Here is an 18,519-nt window from a genome sequence, read left to right as displayed (position 1 = left end):
CCCCCGAGCAAGGACATGGCCAATGGGCTGGGGCTGGGGCGGGGGGGGGGGGCGGGGTCAAGGAGGGGGTACCCGTGGGACTCTGAACACCGTGTATACACACACACACACACACACACACACACAGACACACACAAACACGCACACGCGCACACACGCGCACGCGCACACGCACGCGCACACACACGCACACACACGCGCACACACACACACAGCACACACACAGCACACACACAGCACACACACACACACACTCACAGACAGACACACACACCCGTAAGGACAGCATTTAAGCTCAGCGTTGAAGCCTCTGGACTGGTGATGGAGAGTTTTGGCGGTCTGAACCTCATCGGGCTCTTAGCCTACCACCCCCCCCCTGGTCACTGGGCCCCCCCCCCCCCCCCGCCCTGTTCTACCAGCTGCTGTTTGGGAACTGGAGTGAGGGGCTGCCCTCCTCACCTGCATCCCAAAACCTCTCCCCACACACACACACACACACACACACACTCTTACACCTGGTCGGAAAGAGCAATACGGTGTTCCACGTCGGAATCATGTAGCAACCCACCCCCCCCCCCCCCACACACACACACACACACACACACGCGCGTTCGGAGTTGTCTCCGATCGGCTGATCACATGACCACGGACTTCATTACTGCCACGAGCTCCAAGCTTCTCTCTTTCTCTCTCTCTCTTTCTCTCTCTCTCTCTACCCAAAGGATCTGTGTGTGTGTGTCCTGTAACTACGACTCAAAACTACCTCTGCCCCCCCATCCCCAAAAACAGCCCTGTTCTTTAAGAGGGGTGGGCAGCCCTGGTCCTGGTGTGACGGGGCCATTTCTGGTTGCTGTTCCATCTTACCTGCACTCCAGGAGGGCTGCAGTGTCTGCAGGTTTAACTCCAGTCCTGGAGGGCCGCAGTGTCTGCAGGTTTAACTCCAGTCCTGGGGTGCCGCAGTGTCTGCAGGTTTAACTCCAGTCCTGGAGGGCCGCATTGTCTGCAGGTTTAACTCCAGTCCTGGAGGGCCGCAGTGCCTGCAGGTTTAACTCCAGTCCTGGAGGGCCGCAGTGTCTGCAGGTTTAACTCCAGTCCTGGATGACTGCAGTGTCTGCAGGTTTAACTGGCTAAAGACTCCACACACCTTGTTCTCGAGGCCTTAATTGATGGCTGATTGAAAGGAAACCGGAAAAACCTGCAGGTTCTGCGGCCCCCTGGGAATTCAGTTTGGCACCCCAGGACTGTCCCTGGTGGAGCAGGGCTGCCCATCTCGGCTGTGTCACAGGGCGATGGCGCCCCCTAGTGGAGAAGCATTACCCTTTCCCATTTTTGTTTTTTCCTCCTGGTTTATTTTGGTGTTAATGTGGGGTGGAGTTTCTCCATCTGATCTGAATAAGCTTTGCCCCCCCCCCCCCCCTTAATTAAAAGGTAGCATTTCGTTTCCTCGATTTTTTATAAAGATGCAGATTCTCGTTCTGGCCACTGACAACTTCTGGTAACTGAAATATTAGCAGAAAGCATTTTTTTCGTTTTCCTTTTCTTGTCTTTCTTTTGGGAAATTTTTCCATTTTCTGTGTTTCAGTTTTTGATCATTTAGCATTTTTTTTCTGGCAGCTAATTTCAACCGCTCTCCCGAGCCAGGTTTTTTTTTTTTTTACCATGGTGCGGAACTGCCTCGAGCCAGGAGATCCGCTCTGAGAGTCGCACGTTTCTGACGTCAGACGTGTGTTCAGGCTCGTTCTGTTCCCGCGTACGGTTCATTATATCAGCCAGCATGAGCATAGTTTTTTCAGATATATATATATATATACATATTTTAATATTTATAGCCAAATATGGAGTTTCTTTAAAGTGGTTGTTTGCCAAGGAAACTACCCCCCCCCCCCCACACCCCCTCTCCGTGTTGTTTTTCCTTTCTTATAAATCCTCCCCCGCGAACTGTGCGTATCGCCATGGTACCAGTGTGAAGAGTGAGCTAAATGTGAATGCGTAGCGCATCAGGCCCGGTGTAAAATGTCAGTGGTGCTTTCGTCGTGTGTGCATCTCTATCCTCCAGACCCTGGTGCTGACTAGCCTAATTTGAACGAAAAATATAATATATATATTCTCATAAATCAGACAGTGCTACCGGTCGTGTGGTAGACTGTGCAATCGTCATTTTCAGGAATAAAAAGCTGTGCCCTTCTTGCCGCGGGATAAACGATGTACCGTGGGAAACGCCTGTTCGTTTTGACATTTTGTTTAGCGTCTCATGGATAAAGGAGGCTAGTGTGTTTTGGTGATTTAGGTGATTTCTTTGATACCCCCCCCCCACACCTACAGAGAGAGACTCTCGCACTCTGAAATAACCACTCCCCCCCCCCCCCCCCCCCCCCGTCACGCTCGGCCTTTTCAGCTCAGTGAAAACCGCAACCAAGACTGACAAAACTGCGCCTGAGTGAGAATATTTATCAGTTATACGTAATCTTGTTCTGTTTTTAATTCTGCCCTCTTTTTGCATTTCTTTAAATGTCACGTGGTCTCGTTATTTATTTGCTTCTCCCCATCGCCCCCATCAGTTCCACTTTCACATCGTAACCTTCTTTTGCTGTGATTTCGCTCGTTTTTATCTTCGATGAAGAAGATTTTTGTTTTGTCCTCATCTTTGTTGATTGTTTTATTGAAAAACAAATTTGGTTGCCACAGACCAGTGGTTAATTAAGCTACACTAATGGTAAAAAGAGACTTTTTTTGCATAGGTCTATTTTTTTAAGTAAATTCTGCACATTTAGAATGATTTATAGGAGTAAATTCTGTGTTGAAAATAAAATAAAAATATGAAATGAAAATACCGGATTCATACAAAGTTGCGCTAAGTGTTGTCTATGTGTAAGGAGCACAGCAGCTGTGGTTGTCTAGTGCAGCAAAGCATTGAGCGGCCATCTTATTAAAAAGAAACACGAATACCCAGCGCTGTGGCTGTCGTTTCGCCCACCGTGTGTAAAAACGTTCGCTTTCTCTAACAGCAATGTGAATCTCCAGAGTTCAGTGTTAAGCAGTATTGTAGTTTAAAAAAAAAAACGTGAAACGCAGGTCTCTTGTGTGTCCAGTTGTCTGTCAGGCGCCGCTGTAGTCTGCAGAGCAGGCCGCGTTTCTCTGCGTCGATTTTGTCGTCCTGTCTTTCGCGTAAATCGGTATAGATTCATGACGCAAATTCTCCGGCCACGGCCAGGCTCGCGCCGCAATCCGCCATCTTATTTATGTGGGTTCATGACGTCATCGTCAACGTAGAAGTGTGATCTGTCCCCCATAATTGAAGGCAGTCCAGTCTGTTTTTAAAAAAGAAATGTACATTTTTTTTTTTTTTTTTGTCTCGTTTCAATGTCTAAAACACCCCCCCCCCCCCATCGCCATCCGGCTGTTGAGCGGATGAAGCGCATTTTACAGCATGACTATTGTGTGTCGTTTAGCTCGGTGTTGAGAGGTGATCTGCGCATGCTTTTGACTGGCGAGGTGTGCCACGAACGCTTGAAAAAAAAAAAATCACCAAGTTGAAACCGGAGAACGGGACGGTATTGGTGTTCAAAGTGCTTTTAGTTAACGGTCTAAAAATACACTGCAAAAAAATCAGATTTTCTCATTATCGGAAAAAGACCAGCTGCAGTGCCTGCTTCTTAGTTGGTTCAATTTCTTTGTTTTTCTTAAATTATTTTCTAGAAATTCAAAAGTCCTATTGCTTTAAGAAGAACAAAAGCTGCATGTCTTGTTTTTTGGTTTTTATTTGGGGAAGAAAAAGTAATTCATTTCGTACGTCGGTGTTTGCGCGGATGCCTCTGTGGTGAGAAGGTGTGGTAGTTTTGCAGTGTATCAGTATTTGATATGCCTAATGTTTTTGTTTAAACTGGAAAACGGATCATGGTGTTGGATGAGATTTGAGGGGGGAAAAAAAAAAAGGTTGTTGGAAAGCAGGAGTGGAGATTTTTGAGGTGGGGAAGCTGCTTGTCTGAACAAGCGTCGGAGAAGAGCCTGGGTAATTGTATAGAGATGAAACAAATTTGTATAAAAGACGTATTTTTGTACTTCATCAGATCTCTACATGCATGACAGCAATAAAACTTTCATATGGAAACAATGGAATCTGTTTTTTATTATTATTATTCTTTGTGGTTGTGTGGCTGTATGGGATGCAGGACAAAAAGTCTTTGTCACTGAGGACTTGTCAATGGTCGTCAAAATCTTTTTCAAATTCATGTTCTAGCAGGGCATTTAATTGTCTGAGTGTGCTCATGGATGTAGTAAATGGTAAATGGTCTACATTTATATAGCGCCTTTATCCAAAGCACTGTACAATTGATGCTTCTCATTCACCCATTCATACACATACTCACACACCAATGGTGATTGGCTGCCATGCAAGGCACCGACCAGCTCATCAGGAGCATTTAGGGGTTAGGCGTCTTGCTTTTCTTAATTTAAACGTGTATTAGGAACCATCACATTATTACATTACATCCAGCAGACACTCTTATCCGGAGCGACAATGAAGTGCAAATCAGAACCAGGTACAAGTGCACTGGAGACCCTGGAGGGAAGTACAGTTCCAGGTTCTCGAGTGATCACGAGGATAAAAACTGGAACCCTTGTTGCTGTTAAGATAACTGACCCAGTAGCAATACCACAGTTTTGGCAACTGGAACGCCAATAGCGCAGCAGCATGGAGCATGCATGGCTATGGAGCATGGTGCTTTGAGCCCCAGTGTAGCCACAATAAAAATCCACACAGCTGTTGGGGCCCCTGGGGCACGGCCCTTAACCCCACATTGCAACAGGGGGATTGTGCCCTGCTTCGTCTAATCAACTGTAAGTCGCTTTGGATAAAAGCGTCAGCTAAATAACACATTATTTTTAAATTATCATTTAAAAACCCCAAGCGGCTCTGTCATCAATAAAAAAAATGTTTAAAACCCAGTGCACTTCCTTCATCTCTCCACTAGGTGGGGCACCATCCTAAGGAGCAGATTCCCCGTCACTCACCCTCTCTCAATGAGAAATGCAGCACACGGCTTTAAGAGCTCCACATATAAAGTGATTTATATGTGCCGACTACAAAAGCAGCCGATGAGGTTTGGCAGTTGAAATGGTGTCGTATATCGTTGGGGGCGCAGGGGGTTAAAACCGAGGCTGCTGGTTCCATTCCCAGGCGGGACACAGCTGGTGTACCGTTGAGCACGCGGCACAGAACCTGCCGTGGTTCAGTAAATATACCCAGCTGTGCAAATGATTTGCATGTTAAACGATCGGGTAATGTTCTGTTTGGTTAGATGGCAGATTAAAATATTTTGGCCCGAGCTGCACCCTTGTTTAAATGTCCTACTCTTCTTGTTCTGGTGGAAATGTCACCCTGGCGGCATCTAATTTCCGTCTGTCACGACCGTGCCAGTGAATGCAACTCTGAATCTTTAAAGGTTTTCTCTTGAATTCCTGCCAGCTGTGGGGGGGAAAATGAGCCTTTTCGGCCTCTTCGCCAAACCCCTCCTCCATGTCTCCTGCTCTCTCTCTTACCTGTCACAGGTAATTAACAGGTGATGTCATACCTCTCCGGGGCGCAAGCCGTCTCCTAAAGATGATCCAACACTGAACAAATTACTCTGGTGGGGTTTGGGCGGAATTTAATATTTGCGGTGCGTTCGTTCGTTCGTTCGCACGAGAGCACTAGCCTGCGCGGTGGGCGGGAGAAAGCCGCCGGATTAAAAGCTTGTGGGCTGGGGGTTGATCTCACTCCAGGTCAGTGTATAAAAAAATTTAAAAGGGAAGAAGGGACTTGTTTTGCACGTGCTTTGACTTTTTGGGGTGTTTTTTATTTATTTATTTTTTGCCATAAAAACATGTAACTTCTGTCGTTTTGGTTTCTTGGCAGCGAAGTCATATTTAACTTTTTTGCTAGCATTTAGAAATGTGCGGATGAGAGTTTTTTTTATGAGAAGGCGTAGTATCTTGTGACTGTGCTTGGGCCGGTTTTTAGCTTTCTGTTCTGGGGTGAGGTGGGAGTTTATTGTTTTATTTTTTTGCCGGTTCCCCTCGGAGTCGCAGTTTGCTTTCAGACGCCATGGAAAGTTCCGTGTGGCGTTCCTGTGTGGGAATACTGCGCGACTTCTCTCTCGCCGTGAGAGCGCGGGATTCCTCGACCTGTCCACTCTTGTGGCACACGCGCTCGATCCAAAGCCCGTGCTCGACCGGTTGCTTGGCAGCGTACCTGGGTTGCCCCGGTAACATGTCAACCGAGACGGTCGCCAAGTGTGCGTGAAATTCGCACCGCTGGGCCAAGCCTCCGTGGTGTCTGTCTGCCTGGGTTCTGTCTGCCTGGGTTATGTTTCTGCAGTCCATGGTTAGACCTGACCTGCGTTCAAGACGGCGAACGTTGTCGGTGAACTACGTCTGCAACGAACTGTTACTGTTGAACGATTTTCAATTAACATTCCATTAATTCGCCACCAACACCTTCTTCATGCAAATGGATGTGAGCAATGTCTAACAATGTCAGCGAAGTTAGCCGTTTCGTTGCTGTCCTGTGACCAGGGCAGGGGACCCCAGCAGACCCTGTGTCTCTCCAGGACCAGGGCTGGGGACCCCAGCAGACTCTCCATGGACCAGGGCTGCAGGGTTAGACTGGTGTATTGGGATCGGGTGTTTCTGCACAGTTCTGCAGGGTTGCGTAGAACGCAGGTCGGTGCCATGGCTAGGACTAAAGCATGGCCTACTGGTTTCTCTTACAGAGCACTGGCCACAAAGCTAACTCACCTCGCCTGTTTCCTGATTTTTTGGTGAAAAGTAAAACCCCATTGACCCTGCAGCTCTCCAGGACGAGGGTTGAGGTAGTGCTCCCCCTGGTGGCCGGGTGGGGTTACTGCGCCATCACGTGACATTACATGAATGGCATTTGGCAGACGTTCTTATCCAGAGTGACATACAGTTGATTAGACTAAGCAGGATACAATCCTCCCCTGGAGCAATGCAGGGTTAAGGGCCTTGCTTAAGGGCCCAACAGCTGGGCCGATCTTTTTGTGGCTACACCGGGGATCGAACCACCAACCTTGCGGGTCCCAGTCATATACCTTAACCACTACACTACAGGCCGCCCAGGGGTGAGGCAGGGGGTCCCCCCCTGGTGGCAGGTTGGTGTTACTGCACCAGGATTGAGGCAGGGGTCCCCCTGGTGGCCGTGTGGGGTTACTGCACACAGACGGGGGCGGGCGGTGCTGGAAGTCTCTGAGCCCCGGGGTGTGAGGCTCTCATCTCAGAAGGAACAACGTCACCGCTGGACCCCCGAGCCCCGCGTAATCCCGCTGTCCCGGTCTCCAGGCAACGGCACAAATGTTGTGGACACGCCTCTGGGCGCTAATGCGCTGCGTAGCCTCGCCCGAGCTCCCGGGGCCTCCTGTGTGTGTGTGTGATGAGGACCAGCGCCTCCTGCCGGACAGATCACGGCTGCTAGCGTGCGGTGCGGTCCACTGGGGCTGCCCCCCCCCCCCCCCCCCCCCCCTCTCCATGTTTGGTGTGGGACAGCTGCAGGCACTGGAGGCCTACTCTGCCCCCCCCCCTTCATCTGAACAACAACACGTTAGCACCAAAACCAGCTTATCCATTGGTCCATCTCTCTCACCGTCTCTGTCTCTCTCTCTCTCTCTCTCTCTCTCTCGTCTCATCTCTCTCATCTCTTTCTGTTTTTGGCAAAAAAAAGACAAAGATTTTTAGTCTAAATATAAGACTGTGCGTCTCTGTCTCTCTTCTCCCACCCACACTCTCGCAAAGTGCTGCCAATGTAAGGAAACAAAAATGATATTAACAATGATGGCACATGAACGATGGTGCATACCATAACAGACGGCCATTTTGTGTCTGTGTCTCCTCTTAACCATCGACGATTAGTAACCGATCTTGACCCACTCCTTACTTCAGTGGTCCTCACTCCTGGTCCTGGAGAGCCGCAGGGTGTGCTGGGGTCCTCACTCCTGGTCCTGGAGAGCCGCAGGGTGTGCTGGGGTCCTCACTCCTGGTCCTGGAGAGCCGCAAGGTGTGCTGGGGTCCTCACTCCTGGTCCTGGAGAGCCGCAGGGTGTGCTGGGGTCCTCACTCCTGGTCCTGGAGAGCCGCAGGGTGTGCTGGGGTCCTCACTCCTGGTCCTGGAGAGAGGAGTGAGGACCCCAGCACACCCTGCAGCGCAGGAGATACGCTATAAACAACGTATTCTTGGGGTCAAGAGAAACACTCTTCCCTGGGGTAAAATCCAGCTATGACCAGCTTGAAATGATCAGCTACCAACCGTTTCAAAAACCTAGCTTGAGCTGGTCAAACCATATTGAGTTTGGAGGACCCCAGCACACCCTGCGGCTCTCCAGGACCAGGAGTGAGGACCCCAGCACACCCTGCGGCCCTCCAGGACCAGGAGCGAGGGCCCCAGCACACCCTGCGGCTCTCCAGGACCAGGAGTGAGGACCCCCTTACTCCATCAGCAGTATCTATGGAGCATGAATATTATTTTTGTTTCAGTGTTTTTATTTTGAGAAACTGGCGGTGATGTATCTCCCTGATTCATCATACCTCCTGCTCTTGGCTGTAGCAGCAGCAGCCATGGCAGCACCAGATGTGCTTGTGGGTGTGTGTGCAAGTGCGTGAGTGTGAGGTGTGTGTGTGTGTGTGTGTGTGTGGGGGGGTGTGTGTGAGTGTGGGGTGTGTGGGGGTGTGTGTGTGTGTGGGGGTGTGTGTGCGCGTGTGCGTGTGCGTGTGCGTGTGCGTGCGCGAGTGAGAGAGTGTGAGGTGTGTGTGTGTGTGAGTGTGAGTGTGAGGTGTGTGTGTGTGTGAGTGAGAGAGTGTGAGGTGTGTGTGTGTGTGAGTGTGAGTGTGAGGTGTGTGAGTGAGAGAGTGTGAGGTGTGTGTGTGTGTGAGTGTGAGGTGTGTGTGTGTGTGAGTGAGAGAGTGTGAGAGTGTGTGAGAGTGTGAGTGTGAGGTGTGTGTGTGTGTGCGCGTGCGCGTGTGCGTGTGCGTGCGCGAGTGTGCGCGAGTGAGAGAGTGTGAGTGTGTGAGTGTGAGGTGTGTGTGTGTGTGAGTGAGAGAGTGTGAGGTGTGTGTGTGTGTGAGTGAGAGAGTGTGAGGTGTGTGTGTGTATGTGTGCGCGAGTGTGTGCGTGTGAGGATGAGATGCTCCTGTACTGTAGCTCTTGAGTTTTTCTCTCACATGTGATGGTAATTATGCGTAATAGTTATCTGATATAAAAAACATGTCTGCCTCGGCACCGGCCCAGGTCCATCAGAACATCCAGGCCGGATCCAAAACACAGACCCGGTTCTGGCGCTGATCCGGACCATGTGAGCTCCAGTTCTGGTGCCGATCCGGCTGTTCCTCGTCACCTTTGGCCTGGATTGGGAATTCTGTGTTCAGACCGGCCGATCTGTAAGCGGATCTGGACCGGAGTGGCCTGCTATCTGGGTTATGTCTCCGGTGTGCACTGCTGTTATGCTTAGTGATGGGGTCCACTGCAAAACTAAAGGAAGTAAACTCTCACGAGCCCTGACCTATATAATTCTCAGAAGTTGGAGCTGCATTTTGCTGTCTTCTCCTAAGGTTACACACGGGGGTTTAATCAACAACTGTGTGCGAAAACCACGCTTGCGCAGAGATTTAAAAAATGGTTTGCAGCAAACTTTCTTCCTAACATTTTTTAGCCACATGTCACTTAATCTCTCTTTGCGTTTGCGCACGTTAAACGTACAATATGTGGCCTTGCAGAAACATTCCTCAGCCCTCTGTGTATAAAACAGGGACGGAAGGAATTCTGGACCGAGACTGCGGCATAGTCCCGTAAATCTCCCAGGATGCAGTGCAGAGTGCTCTGCTTGGTCCTGTTTACAGAGTAGCCTCGATAAGGTCAGGGAACCGGCTCGCGTGCAAAACCCACTCGGGCGTCTGTGGTTTTGTTTAATTGTTCGTAATTCTGGTTGACATCTCAAATTGGTTCTCCCTACTTTGAGTGAAAGTGGATTGATAGGTGAAGAACAGCTCAAGCTGTGTTTTGAAAAAGCTGGTGGCTGGTTGACCAGTTCAGACCAGCTCGGTACTCAATATGGTTTGACCAGCTCAATCTATGTTTTGAAACAGATGGTAGCTGGTTGACCAGTTCACACCAGCTCCATACTCAATATGGTTTGACCAGCTCAAGCTAGGTTTTTGAAACGGTTGGTAGCTGATCATTTCAAGCTGGTCATAGCTGGATTTTACCCCAGGGAAGAGTTTTTGCTCTTGACCCCAAGAATACGTTGTTTATAGCGTATCTCCTGGCTGAGGCATTTGACTCGACTCTGCAAACCGTGTAAACATGAATAAGCAGAGAGTGATTGGACCCAAGGAAAAAAATGGAGGCCTGTCATTGGCTGCTTGTTTTCAGAGGGAAAAACCATTTGGGACGCCCGCTAAAGATGGCCGCCTCCAAAGAGCTAGCGGTCACGTCTTCCATCGCACTCAATAATATTTACAGTCTCTGGGTCATGAAGTCACGCTTAGCTGGAGTCTAAACCTCAGGTTTAAACCCCGAGACCACAGAACTAACTGGGACAACTAATCCTCATTTCAGTTCAGTTCAGTTTTTATTTGTATGGCTCGTTTTACAGCGACTCTCACAAAGATGCTTTACAGAGTAACAGGAAGGCAGAAAGGAGAAGGGCAAACACCAGACCAGAATCCAAACATATTTGGATAGTCGTTTCAGTTTCAATGCAGTTCTGCGGTCTGGGCGTTTTAAACCTGAGGCTTTAACTCAATGCTATTGACCCGCTGAGTTAGTCCTTGAACAGGAACGGTCAGCTCATTTTTGATTTGCTTGATACTTGAAAGACTGCAGCCAGACAACAACGTAAGCAACTGAAATTTGGGTGAGTGTCATGGCCAGCCACCAAGGATTTCTTCTCTAGAACTATAAAGTCTCCAGGGGTGCCCAGCTCCAGAGTCTTTGCGGCAGTCCGTGTTCCAGATGTGGGGTGGTCCGTGGTCCGGGTTGTTGTGATAGCGGACTGGCCCTCGCTGTGTGGAGATATGACGCTACACCAGCGACTCGCCGATTTCAACCAATCACTGTTCTCAGGTGAGGGATGTGAAACCTTCTGATTGGTTGCTGAGAGCCAGTGATTGACAGCTCCCCGCTGCTCCACCCGGTATGGGGCCCCCAGGCTCCGGTCAGCGCTGCGTACCCCGGCTCTGGAGCTGCAGCGGCGCCCCCTGGTGGCTGGAGGGGGGGGGGGGGGAACGACAGGCTGTCAGGCTGATGTGACATGTTTCAGAGTCTGGGTGTCCTTGTACGTACACACACACACACACACACACGCAGCTCCACTGTCCTGGGTAAGAATGCTGTTACATAACTCCCCCAGGACTGAGAGAGCAGAGGCCATCGGAACTGAAGTCTGTGAGAAAGGCCACAGAGATGGGGGGGGTGGGAGGGTGGTGGGCTGGCGCTGGGGGGGGGGGGGGGGGGTCTCGAGGGTCCCTGGGCTCAGCCATCCCCGGCCCTCTGTCTTCAACAGGCTCCATTAGGAGGGTATTTGCACACACAGCCCTGGGGGGGGGCTGCCTGTGTTTGCCACCGTGGCTGCCCCAGGATTGCAGCTAGCTGCTCCTGGACCTTATTTACACGGTTTCAGTGTGTGCAGAGGGGTGATTCTTAAGACTGCGTTATTTCAGACATGGCTGCTCGTGTCATGAGGAACACAGTAATTGTTCCATTTTCACGCCAGAACTTTTCAGTCAGTCAGCCCGTCTACTGCTGTCATTTTCCATAACGTGCTTCACTAAATGGTTCCTTCTGTTAATTAACATTTTAAAAAAATATATTTTTTAATGTGGACACTGTGGACTCTGGAACTAAAGCAATGAGCCAAATGTGCTTTGTGTAGAGTTGGGAAAGAAGTTCTGAGAGAGCAGAAACACCTGCGTTCAGCAGCTTTAACCGATCACGAGATCGGCTGTAACAGAAACCAGCGTACGAAAGGGGCCAGGATTTTATTGTTTTTTTTGTTTGTTTTTTAGCTGAGACTTATGCTACCTGTTAAAATATGGGTTAATTACTGCAGTCTTCATGTCTAATTGTTTAACTCTTTAAATGAAAAAAGAAACTGGCTTTATTGTCATCAATAATATATTTTTATGATATTTGTTTTATCACTGCTGTAAAGCACTTTTTGAGCATACAGCATAAAGTTATTATTTATTATTATTATATTATAAAGCTTGCTGCTAACCAAAATATATACTATTAAAGAGCTTTCTTCTTTACATTGGTGAGAATATATTTTTAAAACTGTCAGTAATCTGACAGAATTTGGTTGGTAAAGTAAGGTTTGCTGTTAGCCTTTGCGCAGTGTTGTCTAAATCCAGTCTGACCCAGTCACCCAGATGGAAATGGTCTGGCTCAAACTCTTTTTAAACAACAGTTTCTACTTGTTTTACCTTGTATTCTTGTGGGGAGAAACACCCAAGAGCTTAAAATTATAGTCTTCTAGCTCACAATTTAGTGAAAAGTGGAGTGATTTGCTCGTGGGAATACTGGTGTGTGTTTCGCAATACAAAAGAACAAACCCCTGCGATTACATTGAAAACGTTCTGACGGACACAGATGTCACACACACAATGCTATTATCTGGGACTTGAAGATTTCAAAGCCAGCATCTCAAAAGACTTTCTATTTATCATGTGGGAGTGGTGGCTGTAGTCTAAAGGTGAGGGAACTGGACTAACGGCTCCACGGGTGTGCGTTTCGGTCCCAGCTGGTGCCATTGTACCTTCAAAGCGAGATACTCAACCCGCGCAACTTCAGTAAACCTAACAGTTTTAATGGATTTTGTGTAAAACGAATGCTGTCTGTGTGAGTGGCCGTGGATAAAAAACCGCTGCTGAGATGTGAATTAAATGTACACGGAGCCCTGTAATTTAAAACTCTCAAAATATCTCCCGGTCTTATTTTGTCTTTCAGTCACAGCTAAGTGCCACTTTGTTTTTTGTTTTTTTTTCCTCCAATTTTAGCTAAGTGCAGTTTTATGGGATTTTTTGTTTTGTGTAAGAAGTGGAAAAATGTTACATGCTTAAACATGTTACTGAAGATGTGCTTTGCGTGGAGATTTAATTGCAAGCATTTGCATTGGCCCAGTGTGCCCTGTACTGCACATTAGCGCCCCCTCTGGTCTGAATGGAAAAATACACCCATCCTCTGACCCACATATGAGGGGAAGGGGAGAGAACTCAGCAGAATCATTTAACTGTCCTTTCCTCAGTGTGAAGGGCTAAAGTTGAGTGTCTGACTTGGTGTATGTGTTGATACAGGGGAGGATTAACCTTTTCCCCTGAAGTGTTTTTTTTCCAGTCAGGCTGTTTCTCAAGCCCTCGTGCGTAAGCCCTGTGTGAGATGTCATCCGTCTCCAGGTCGGCCATTTTGTGTCTGTTTCCGCAGGGAGGTGAGATGGGTCATTAGGCAGATCAGAGGAAGGTGAGATAAAAGGCTGTCTGCGTTTCACAGAGCTCCCTGGGGCTTGGACATCTCACCACCGACCCACCTGTGTTCATGGACCTTCTCAGAACAGGGGTGCTGGTCTCGGATCAGTTCTGTGGTTCTCACACACACACACACAAACACCCACACAAACACACAGAGAGAAACACACGCAGTCGCACACACACACAGACACACACACACACACAGAAAAACACAGACACACAGAGAGAAACACACGCACTCGTACACACACACATACAGACACACACACACAGGCACACACACACAAACATACCCACACACACAGACACTCACAGACAGACACATGCACAGACACACACAGGTTTGTCATTCTTTGAGTAATTAGATACAGATACTGATCTCACACTGAGAGATGAGGCTCTCGTGTTTGTATAATATGGAACAGGACATTAGTGCATATGTCAATCAAATTCATTTACATTTATTTAACAGAACAGCGTAAACCGCAGTGTTTAAAATATATCTGTATAAACACCAGTGTAGATGCACAAATGGCCTAAGATACAATATAACTGGAGTTAAACCTGCAGACACAGCGCCCCCTCCAGGACTGGAGTTAAACCTGCAGACACAGCGCCCCCTCCAGGACTGGAGTTAAACCTGCAGACACTGCGGCCCTCCAGGACTGGAGTTAAACCTGCAGACACTGTGGCCCTCCAGGACTGGAGTTAAACCTGCAGACACTGCGGCCCTCCAGGACTGGAGTTAAACCTGCAGACACTGCGGCCCTCCAGGACTGGATTTAAACCTGCCCTCCAGGTTTGGGGTTGTGTGTTCTTTGTGTTTGCAGTAGCAAACTTCAGCTCCTGGGCAATAAGGCAGTTGAGTCTCTCAGGGGAATCTGTGGCTTGCAGTGTGTGCTGATGAATTATCTGTGTGGTTTTTGTTAAGGAGGGAGGGTGAGTTCATCTCCCACCCCGCCCTGTGTGTGTGAGAGGCCCTGATCTCCGTAATAAAACCGTGAGCCTCGAAGGCCACAGAGCTTCTTCCTCCTGAGGTCACTGTCCTGTGGTCACGCCTCCATCCACTGCATCATTCAGGTGATGTGTGGGAATTTAAACCGGGGATCTCTGAAAGGTTTTGCACTCCCTGTTTTTAATCAGTATCATTTGGAATGTTTTTTTCTTTTTCTTCTTCAAAATTCCAAGTTTGCATTCTAGAACCAATACTAGTTCTAGAATTGTCTCCAGTCGCCACGAGTGATTGTTCCATCAGCGTCAGAATATTCAGTTGCAGACCTCTGTAACCACATGTTTGTGGTCTTGCACCGTAAAGGGTTAAAAGCACGTTGGAATTCTTGGACCTTTCCCCCCCCCCCTGCCCCCCGTGTTTCCTGTTGGGAGCCGTAACGTGCCTCGTGCCGTGCACGTTTCCAGGGATCGGCGCGCCTGGCGGGAGAGCGTTCCGGCACCGCGGCTCGGAGGGTCTCGTGTGAAGCCGGGGCGCCGGCGCACTAAAGCGATCTCGCAGCCCGTGGATGTGGTGCTTTAATGTGTGGTATTCACCACGGAGCCCACGTTTACACAGCACAGCCTGTCGAGAGCATAAACAAGCATGTAGCCCCCCCCCCCTCGCCATCACTCCCCCCACAGCGCTCATAATGCCTCATATGTGACTAGGTCCTGTGTAAACGGTATTCCAGTCAGAACTCCGGAGATTCCGGCCTGATTCCCATCCTCCGGGTCTCTCGCCGCTCCGGGGGGAAATGCCGAACATGTGTTGCTGGTTTCGGGATCTGTGGATGAGCTATAACCCTGCCCTGTGCTGATGTGGGCGGGGGGTTAGATGTGAACATCTGGCTTCAGGGGACCCCTCTGTCAGGGCCTTTGTCACCCCATCATCACTGGGGGGTTCCTGGGGTCGGGGGGGGGGGGGTATTATTACCCTATTGCCTACAGGCAGCGGTGCACCCATGCTACCTCAGCACTGTGTTTACGATGGGTCCCTACGGGGAAGTTTCCTCATGATGGTTGCTGGTGTTTAAAAGCTGCAGGAAGGTGGAGCTGCGGTCTCCCTCACTCCCCCCTTCTTTACCTCTGCTTGTGAGGGACGAACCAGGCGGGCGTGATGCTGAGCCATGATGTTCAACGTGGTCCCATCAGCATGCAGCACACCTGCTGAGCAATGCCTGCACCGAGACCTGGTTTTGTTCACCTCCTGTTTCCCTCTCTCCCTCCCACCTGCCAGACCAGGCACTGTGCCTGGGGCCCCACTTCTCTGAAGTAAACTGAGTAAAACCCACAAAGCAGGATTACTGAGTTAGCTGGATAACTGCGCTGAGTAAAACCCACAAAGCAGGATTACTGAGTTAGCTGGATAACTGCACTGAGTAAAACCCACAAAGCAGGATTACTGAGTTAGCTGGATAACTGCGCTGAGTAAAACCCACAAAGCAGGATTACTGAGTTAGCTGGATAACTGCGCTGAGTAAAACCCACAAAGCAGGATTACGGAGTTCGCTGGATAACAGCAGTGAATAAAACCCACAAAGCAGGATTACTCGGTTAGCTGGATAACCGCACTGAGTAAAACCCAGAACAGCTCTTTTTACTAAAGTCCATCTTCCAGATTTGGTAGGGTTCTGGGTTTTACCCAGGGCAGCGATCCAGCTGACTCAATACTGCTGCATTGTGAAACAGAAGAATCAGGAGGTGCCAGTGTTTAATTTTGCTTTTTCCTCGGGCCCCCAGAAGTCCCCCGCGGTCCTTTTCTTCAGAAGGCGAGTTCTCCCCCTGAGCACCAATCAGCTCTTGCGTGGTGGAGCGAGTGTGGGGGCCGTGTTTCTGGAACACGCCGCAGGCCTACCGCCCGTTACACGCGTGTGCAGGAAATGAGCGCAGTGCGGTCGTGTGTGTGTGTAGTTTTCCCACAGGAGACCTCTCCCGGGGTGTTACGTGAACCTTCTCTCTGCATGCGTTTTGTTTGTTTGTTTCATTATTGTATTACTTCAAACTCAACTGAGAACATCTGCAGGCAAGATGACAGGGGCTATGAAAACATGGAAGACACTTTGGAAGTGTTGCATTTCTGATCGTTTCTCAGTCGCGATGGAGCTAGTTAAACCTAAGCTGGCTGGTCCCTCCTTCAGGGCTGGTGTGTGAGCTCCCAATGACACTGGCCAAGTTAGCGGAGTACACTTGCACTGGTTTAACCACAGGAGGCCACAATAAGATAAGTCTTCAGCTGTGACTTTGGAACTTATCAAGAAATGTGGCTGATTAAATTATTAAGAGTATGTCCTGCTGTGAAAAAACAATTCAAGCTGGGTTGCTGGTAGCTGGTTGACCAGTTCAGACCAGCTCCATACTCAACATGATTTGACCAGCTCAAGCTATGTTTTGAAGTAGCTGGTAACTGGTCATTTTGAGATGGTCATAGCTGGATTTTACACCAGGGTATATGGTCCTCAGGGGAATCTGGTCAGCCTGGTCAGTCTGTAACTGGACCGACCTGGTTCTGGGCCCGGTCCCAGTCACTCGGCCGTGTTCTGGCTCAGGTTCTGGGCCTGGTCCAGCTCTTCATTGGGCCGTGTTCTGGCTCAGGTTCTGGGCCTGGGCCAGCTCTTCATTGGGCCATGTTCTGGCTCAGGTTCTGGGCCTGGTCCAGCTCTTCATTGGGCCGTGTTCTGGCTCAGGTTCTGGGCCAGGTCCAGGTCTTCATTGGGCCGTGTTCTGGCTCAGGTTCTGGGTCAGGTCCAGGTCTTCATTTGGCTGTGTTCTGGCTCTGGTTCTGGGTCGGGTCCAGCTCTTGATTGGGCTGGGTTCTGGCTCAGGTTCTGGGACGTCAGCGAGGTGGCCGGGAAGAGGCTCTCAGAGCTGAAACCGCTGAAGTTAAACTCTGGGTCTGAAAAGGGAGAACCGGGAATGGCTCCAGGGAATTCTCTGGGATTGTGAGTCGGCTGGACCCGGCCTTCGCACGGCGGGATTGCTGGGTAACGGGAACACGGTGGGTGGAGGGTGGACTTCCTGGAAACCCCCCTCACCAAAAAAATAAAAATATCCACACAGAATCTTCACATCTTTTATGACTGTGGGAAGGAAAATTCCTCTTCTTCATCGCTCTCTGAAAATCGGATAATCCTGGGTGTAGGACGGCTTGAAGTGCAGTCCTGGGGCCTTCCCCAAAGCAGGATTACTGAGTTATCTTAGTCCCAGAAAACCACACCCGGATAAAACCCGGAACGGCTCTTTTCACTTTTAACAGTCCATGTTTCAGTTATCTAGCTAACTCGGTAATCCTGCTTTGTGGGTTTTACTCAGTGCAGTTATCCAGCTAACTCAGTAATCCTGCTCTGTGGGTTTTACTCAGTGCAGTTATCCAGCTAACTCAGTAATCCTGCTTTGTGGGTTTTACTCAGTGCAGTTATCCAGCTAACTCAGTAATCCTGCTTTGTGAAACAGGGCCCGGTAGTATCGGCTGGTTTTTGGTGTGCTTCAGTTATGTTATGTTATTTGGCTGAAGCTTTTATCCAAAGTGACTTATATTTGATTAGACGACACAGGGGACAATCCTCCCCTGGAGCAGTGCAGGGTTAAGGGCCTTGCTCAAGGGTCCAACGGCTGTACGGATCTTATCGTGGCTGCACCGGGGATCGAAATACCGACCTTGCAGTTCCAAGTAAGTTCAGGCTGCTGAGTAAGTGCTGGCTGTAAAAGGGTAAAGGAGCCTGAGGGTAAAGGAGCCTGAGGGTAAAGGAGCCTGAGGGTAAAGAGCCTGAGGGTAAAGGAGCCTGAGGGTAAAGAGCCTGAGGGTAAAGGAGCCTGAGGGTAAAGGAGCCTGAGGGTAAAGGAGCCTGAGGGTAAAGAGCCTGAGGGTAAAGGAGCCTGAGGGTAAAGGAGCCTGAGGGTAAAGGAGCCTGAGGGTAAAGGAGCCTGAGGGTAAAGGAGTCTGAGGGTAAAGGAGTCTGAGGGTAAAGAGCCTGAGGGTAAAGGAGCCTGAGGGTAAAGGAGTCTGAGGGTAAAGGAGCCT

The 18,519-nt window shown here is 49.5% G+C and overlaps 1 long non-coding RNA gene across 1 annotated transcript; it reads left to right on the top strand.

The window, feature by feature from the left end:
* Positions 1–54: 54 nt before the first annotated feature.
* Positions 55–4,111, top strand: LOC133131892 (uncharacterized). The gene is made up of 2 exons (XR_009709063.1): positions 55–1,006; positions 1,044–4,111. It is a non-coding gene; the product is annotated as an uncharacterized LOC133131892 (long non-coding RNA).
* Positions 4,112–18,519: the final 14,408 nt, after the last annotated feature.

This window comes from Conger conger, chromosome 1 (genome assembly GCF_963514075.1).
Source record: "Conger conger chromosome 1, fConCon1.1, whole genome shotgun sequence".
Classification (NCBI taxonomy): Eukaryota; Metazoa; Chordata; class Actinopteri; order Anguilliformes; family Congridae; genus Conger; species Conger conger.
The sequence above is the reverse complement of the archived record's forward strand: the minus strand, read 5'-3'. Positions and strand labels throughout refer to the sequence as shown.